Source organism: Triticum aestivum, chromosome 5D (genome assembly GCF_018294505.1).
Source record: "Triticum aestivum cultivar Chinese Spring chromosome 5D, IWGSC CS RefSeq v2.1, whole genome shotgun sequence".
Lineage (NCBI taxonomy): Eukaryota > Viridiplantae > Streptophyta > Magnoliopsida > Poales > Poaceae > Triticum > Triticum aestivum.
In genome coordinates this window covers 172,767,886-172,775,999 of record NC_057808.1, presented here as the reverse complement: position 1 = coordinate 172,775,999, position 8,114 = coordinate 172,767,886, and positions in this window count along the sequence as shown.

Genomic DNA, 8,114 nt, shown 5'->3' with positions numbered 1-8,114 from the left:
TTGTCCATGGAAGTTCAACTACGGCGACCATCACGTTTCATCCACTGCCACTCGCGATTCCCACGACACCGCTCCAACCCACGGCACCACATCCCCCGATGTGTGCCTCACCCCTCTCGGCCGCACCGCCCCTCTGCCTTTGTGTGTATGACATGTGGGCCAACTGAAATGCGGCGAGCATCAAGTTTCTACCACAGCCACACATGATTCCCACGACGCCGCTCGAACCCATGACACCACACGTCCCCCGACCTGCGGCTCACCCCTCTCGGCCCCATAGCCCCTCTGCCTTCGGGAGCATTACATGTGGACCAGCCACCTATCAGGTCCACATGTTATTGACTCAAAAGCAGGTGTCGTAAGGCGCTGAAGCTCAGACCCGAGGGCCCCGAGAGGTAAATGTAACTCTTGCGCCAGGCCTTGTGGTGCTACCGATGCATGAACTCGTGGCAAACTCGATATTTGTTTCTTTACTATACATGCACGCAACGATTTAATGGACATTGTAATCTCAACATGTGATGAGGAGCTCTAAATTTGAATTTGAAACTTATAAAACAAAAAAATTCAAAACAAATAAACTGGGAGAGAGGGAGTCTACCGTTGGATGTGTCCCATACGAAACAAGTCCCCTGGTTTGCACCATGAAGATGCGGTTAGAAAGGAGCACAACATCTTCGTACTCGTACGACAACAAATCGGCCGCAGACAACATCGTCCACCATTGACCGCCATGTGCAAGGTCCGTGCTATCTTCTTCAATCTCATCGTGTTTCCATCATACCAATTCAGGCAGTGGCCCGTTGCATGGCTGATCCCAATGTTGGACAAAGGTTCTACAGGAATGGTGTCACCATTGTAAATGTTGTGCAAATTGATGTTGGTACCCTCCCGTACATATGCAAGCCAATCTCCACTCGCACCGAGCCTAACCTGTGAAATAGTGGACAGGGGGAGAATTAGGAAATGGACATGGAAGTAGTCTTTAGAATGCATTTACTACGTGATCAAACTCATCTTACCTGCTCATCGCACAAAATCCGAGTGCCCCTCAACGTCGGCATCTCAAGGGGCGTCAACTTGCAACTATGGCCATGCCGCGCTGGAGAGACCCCCAAGGAAACATCCTTGTGCGTTGCACAGAACATCAAGATGCATTTGTATGAGTTGTTTATCTTGTGAGAGAAAAGGATGAACGAGGGAAGGCCTTATTTGCAAATGTGGACTGGGGTGTAGGTTTCTTTTTGGAAAATTGCCACAGTTTTCTTCCTATCCATCAGATATAAATCGGACGGCCTATAAAAAAGCAGAGTTGGTGACGATGGTGTGCCAGCCATCCTACAATATGGGCCGTCCGATCTATATCTAACGGATAGGAAGGAAACTATGACAATTTACCCGCACTCCTATCCACATTTGCAGATAAGGCCTTCCTTCGTTCATCCTTTTCTCCCACAAGATCTTGATGTTCTGTGCAACGCACGGGCATCTTGCTAGTATAAGAGGGGTGTGGGTATTTTTTTGCAAAATTGCCATAGTTTCCTTCCTATCCGTCAGATATAAATCGGACGGCCTATACTGCAGGATGGCAGGCTCACCATCATCAACAACTCTGTTTTTTATAAGAGTAGAGTAGAGATAGAGATAGAGACTACTACTACCAATGTTCTGGCCCGTGCGTTGCAATGGATCCAAAGTAGTAGAATAATACTTGTTCACGGGCTTGAAATATAAACACTCTAGTTTTGATATACATGTATCAGTAAAAGTAAATCATGCTTCACTCAAAATATATTCCTCGGGCTGTTTTGATGGTTTGAAGATAACATGTTTAAAAAAAAATTGGAGCTGTTTTTTTACATTTTGTAGCATGGCATGGCATCCGGTGCACCTAATCATCTGAAAAGAAAATTAAGTTTGGGTCGGTGGCTCACCCCGCGGCAAGATGCCCGTGTGGCCTTCTTCTATAACTTGCAAGATGCTCATGCATTGCAGGGAACATCAACATGCATTTTTTTACAAAACACCTGTTGTGATTCCTTGCAGGAGTAATCCCATGTGTAAAAGCTAATGATATCTCGAGAATTTTATCGGAAAATGGTATCTTTGGAACAAGTTTTCTCTACTACTGCTCCTTGCAGTGAGCGGTATGCAATGCATGTGTCAGCAGACATGACAGCTTGTCCATGGAAGTTGAACCACGGCGACCATCACGTTTCTTGTTTCTACCACTGCCACACCCACACGCTATTCCCACGACGCCGCTCCAACCCATGGCACGACGTCCCCCAACGTGCGCCTCATCCCTCTCCGCCCACCGCTCCTCTGCGTTTGTGTGCATGACATGCGGGCCAGCTGAACTGCGGCGACCATCAACTTTCTATCACAGCCACACCCGATTGTATGCGGTTTGCCTGCTCCGATCCATACTCCCGCACCATCGAATTTTCATCCAGCGGCTGTGACACATTTCGTCCCGGGCACCAATCCTCAGCTGGAGTACTTCTGTCCTACAGGTAATACCCGCCGGTGTGGCCGTCTACGCCTCGACGCCCAGCTGTGGCACCCTCGCCACGGCCACGCCACCACCGGCCGGTTCATCTCGAACAAGTGAGTCGCGAACCACGCCACCACCATGAGAATGACATGTGGGCCAGCCGCATTTAAGGTCCGCATGTCATTGACTCATAGGATGGTGCACTAAGCCACTGAAGCTCGGTCCCATGGGCCTCGACAGGGAAATGGTAACTCCTGCGGCAGGCCTTGTGGTGCTCCCGCAGTACGAGCTCGTGCCAAACCCGGATGAGATTTGGTAACCAACTAGTAAGCTACACGTGCATTGCACGCATGAGATTTGGTAACCAAATCTCTACTCTCTATATCTATATCTATATCTATATCTATACTCTTATAAAAAAGAGAGTTCGTGATGATGGTGTGCCTGCCATCCTGCAATATAGGCCGTCCGATTTATATCTGACGGATAGGAAGGAAACTATGGCAATTTTCCAAAAAGATACCCACACCCCTCTCCACATTTGCAAATAAGGCCTTCTCTCGTTCATCCTTTTCTCCCACAACATAATTTCCATGCAACGCATGGGCATCTTGCTAGTTATGAATAAATAACACTCTATCAACGAGCCCCATCAAACACCAAATTTCTTGGCTTCCGTGCTACAGCTAGATCTTCCCCTCGTTTTTGTTTTCCAACCCGGCGGCGGGCGGGGTGCGATTTGCCAATGGTCGGTTTGCTCAACGGCGGTCCCACATGAAAGTGAAAATATGCTAGGCAACACGCCGTCCCTAGCTATGTGGCGTGCTGGACTGGCCGTGGAGTACTCCCGATTCCCGGGCGTGTGGGGGTGCGACGCGAACGCGGCATGCCTTTTCCTTTTCCTGGCAAAGTGCCCGTGCGCTGCGATGGATCCAAAGTAGTAGAATAGTAGTACTTGTTCACAAACTTGAAAGAAATCTCTCTTGTTTTGATATACTCCTAATGTATTACTTTTCACTCAAAATATATTTCTTAGGCTGTTTTGATGAGGTGAGGGAGGGATGTGGCTGCTTTCAAGATAAGGGGTTTTCTGCAAATTGGAGCAGAGAAGTGGGCTATTGTTGCAGAATGCCACAACTTACCTCACAACCGTTAGATGCAGATCTACTGCTCAGAAACGACGGATGGCAGACACACCACCATCACCAACTGAGTCTTTTATAGGAGTAGGAGTAGAGAAAAATGTATAAATTGTAACATTTGGTTCTGCTCCTTGGCACGATCGATAGATAGAAATAACGATTGGAAACGCTAGGGCGGGGCTATTTCCACCAGATAAGCAGGGTACGTACTACTAGCTTGGTTGGCGAATTGTCGGTTTGGTCACATGCGGTCCGACATGTTCTAGTGTTTCTAGCAAGATGCCCGTGCGTTGCACGAAGTTGATGGAAAAGGTAAGCACAACTTATAAATTGATGGATGGAGTACTAGTTACAGTGATGCATATAATTAAGCAAAGGGATCGCACATGTCGATATTGATTGGAACGAGAATGCAATAGCACAATAAGAATTAAGGCCACGATGATGTGATCACAGTCGTGGTTACTGGAGGCAAGAAGAAAGATGCATCCATCAACGTACGACCTCCTCCTCCTGAACTTAGTGCGCCGGGCCACCGACCGGCGGCTAAGGAGCGGCGGCTTTTGTGGCGAGGTCAAGGTGCTTCTCAGCAAAGGCATCCAAGGCTTCCAGCCGATTGAGGAAGGCCAACGTCGTAGCGTCCTCAATGGCCTTGTAGATACCTATGTACACGATTTGCTCGTACATGTGGATGTGTAGGTCGAAGAATTCTTGCAGGGCGAGGCGCCTCGCGGCGAGTTCGACCTCCAGGTGGACATTCTTCGTGGTGTCGGCGGGCAGTCGCAGGGCCACCGGTGCTTGAAAGAGGTTCCGGCCATGGAGGCCGATTAGGGTGGCAGGCAATGAGGAGCCCGGGCGTGCGGGCTGGAGTAGTACGGCGATGTCGTCCCCAAGCTTCTTGAGGACGGTGAACTTGTTGGTGGTGGCAACGATCATCTAGTCCAACTAAGAGTCGTAGTTGGCATCGTCAGCGGCCATCCACCAGCCGGTCGCGAACACCATCTGGAGACGATGCTCGGCGCCATGCTGCAGGCCGGCATCGTGGACCATCTGTCACAGCCGCTTGCCGCTCGCGCGCATCGCCACCATGGGTCTGGAGTGAGCACTTTTGCGCTTAGTGTAGGTGCTTAGGCAAATGCTTAGGTGCGTACAATGTGGTAGATGCATTGGAATGGAGGGGCGCCTTTATATGAGTGCAAACTGTGTTGCATTCACATCGTGCAGCCTCTTTTCCCGGTCCTCCTCCCATTACTTCCCTCATGCATGCACGATGCTAATTGAAGGAGGATGCATCATTGGCCGTTCAACATTTCGGGAACCGCTACCCCTCCCTCGTCTGCATTAAAGCCGTATTGGGAACTGCACCGCCAGCTGTCAAATCAAATAGTACCGCGCCGCCTGCTGTACGCCCGGCTGAACACGCCTCCTTGCCTCCATCAAGCCCCTCCGTTAAACCCGCATGCAAAACGAGAAACCTACTCCGGCCACACGTCCATTCATGAGTGGGCCAGAATTAAACGCAACACTGGCCGAGCTCCTCCCGTCCGCCCTCAGTTTAAACTAGGCCAGACGCCAGCCAAGCTCCTACCGTCCGCCCTCTATTTAAACAAGGCCAGACAGACAGCGGGCAAGAATCGCACCCCTCCGCCGCTCCCCCATCTCCTCCTCCACATTTTCTCCACTCTTCCGATGGCTTCCCAGGAGCCATTCTCTGGCATATTACCCGGCTGGGTGGCCCACCGAGCCCTCCGGATACGGGCGAGGCTGCTCGGTGCTTCATCAACCTCGCTTGGCCCGACGGAGCCAGTTGCCTCCCCAATCAGGCACGTGGTTCAGCAACTCGCCGCTCTAGTTCAGCTCGATAAGGAGTGGTGGAGTTGCTCCACGCCGGCACGGCGGCGAGCACGCCGGTACGAGCATCGTCTCTGCCGCGTCGTACCGCGCCACCAGTATCTGCGGTGGCCGCGCCTCCCGTGTCTGTGGTCGCGCCTCCCGTGCCTGCGGCAACACCATGCAGGCAGAGACAGAAGTCGGGTGTGTGGAGAGCGACGAGTTGGTGGCCAGCTTCTCCGTGTCCGCTGCCATCATCGAGGAGAAGTTGAACACGGGAGGCTGCCGCCACTTGGGTCCCATGAAGGGCATCGCCGAGGCGATGACTGCACATTCTGGTGGTTTCTTTGCTGCTTCGTCTCTTCCGAGGACCTTCGTCGACCGCGCAAGTGTCTGCCGGACATGAGGAAGACAATGGGATCCGCGAGCGGCCATTTAGATTAGGTACTCCCTCTCCTGCTGGCGGGAAATATTTGTTCTGAGAATGGATAAATTGGATGTGTCTATAACTAAAATAAGTCTAGATACATCCATTTCTAGGACAAGTTTTTCCGGACGGAGGGAGTATTAATTATACCAAGAGAGCCGGATTAGCACCGCTTAGTTCATGTAAATGTAATGAAATCCATCATTGTTTATATGAAGATCCGGCTTTTCTATACGAAATCCTCCATGCTTATATGAAATCAGTCCGTGTTTGCACGAATTTCATCTAGTTGGTTAGAGTTGTGAAAATGTATGCCGCTGGCGTTTGATGTCGTCCTCCGCGGAAGGAAGCGGGAGGAAGTTTGCCGGCTGCCATTGGAGATGCTCTTATGCTGTAAGTAATAGAGTCACATCCAATCCATTTTGAGTTAATTGCGTGTATGATTCTCCCTCTATAAAAAGTTAATTGCATGTACAGTGTACACATGACTTGCAGGGTGGCTACAACTTCGTACAGAAAGTTAAAAAGAAACAAGTCCATCCTTAATCTTGTATTCTAATTACTCTGTGGGTTCCACTGTCAGTACAGTAGCAAAAAAGTATATATTAAATAAGTACTATATAATATAAAAATCTAAAGTTAAAGACAGAATTCAAACTCAGGTCATCGCGTTGCGAGCATCCGGCGCTAACCAGTCCAGCACATTTTTGTTGTAGACCATGCTGGAGATATATCCCATGTCTACTCTTATACTCCATCCGTTCCTAAATATTGTCTTTTTGAGATTTCAAATGGAGTACCACATACGGATGTGTCTGTAGACAAATTTTAGAGTGTACATTCACTCATTTTGCACCGTATGTAGTCACTTGTTGAAATCTCTAAAAAGACAAATAGTTAGGAACGGAGGGAGTAGAAAACAAAGTTGGTGATGATGGTGTGCATGCCATACTGCAATATAGGTCGTTGGATTTATATCTAACGGATAGGAAGGAAACTATCGCAATTTTGCAAAAAGATACCCACACCCCTCTCCACGTTTGCAAATAAGGCCTTCCCTCGTTGATCCTTTTCTATACTCTTACTAGCAATGTGCCCGTGCGTTGCAACGGATCCAAAATAGAATAATACATGTTCACAAACTTGAAAGAAAAACACTCTACTTTGGTGTATATATCACTAAAAATATACTCGTATTAGGTTTCACTCAAAATATATTCCTTGTGGCTGTTTTGATGAGGTGGGGGAGGGATGTGGCTGGTTTCAAGATACTAAGGGGTTTGTGCAAATTGGAGCAAAGAAGTGGGGTCTTGTTGCAGAAATGCCACGACTTACATCATAGTCATTAGATGCAGATCTGATGGTTAGAAATGACGGATGGCAGACACACCATCATCACCAAATGAGTCTTTTATAGGAGTTAGAGATAAAAACAGAGTTGGTGATGATGGTGTGCCAGTCATCCTGCAGTATAGGCCGTCTGATTTATATCTGACGGATAGGAAGGAAACTATGGAAATTTTGCAAAAAGATACCCACACCCCTCTCCACAATTGAAAATAAGGCCTTCCCTCGTTCATCCTTCTCTCTCACAAGATAAGCTACTCATATAAATGCATGTTGATGTTCTGTGAAATGCATGGGCATCTTGCTAGTCTCTCACAAGATAAACTACTCATACAAATGCATCTTGATGTTCCGTGCAACACATGGGCATCTTGATAGTAGGTATTGTTGGGAATCGTAGCATAATTTTAAAATTTTCCTACGCTCACCAAGATGCATCTATGGAGTCTACTAGCAACGAGGGGAAAAAAGTGCATCTACGTACCCTTGTAGATCGCGAGCGGAAGCGTTCCAATGAACGTGGATGACGGAGTCGTACTCGCTGTGATCCAAATCACCGATGACCGAGTGCCGAACGGACGGCACCTCCGCGTTCAACACACGTACGGTGCAGCGACGTCTCCTCCTTCTTGATCCAGCAAGGGGGAAGGAGAGGTTGATGGAGATCCAGCAGCACGACGGCGTGGTGGTGGATGTAGCGGTTCTCCTGCAGGGCTTCGCCGAGCTTCTGCGAGAGAGAGAGAGAGGTGTTGCAGGGGAGGAGGGAGGCGCCCAAGGCTGTAGGTTGCTGCCCTCCCTCCCCCCTTTATATAGGCCCCTGGGGGGTGCGCCAGCCCTGGAGATGAGATCCAAAGTGGGGGCGGCGACCAAG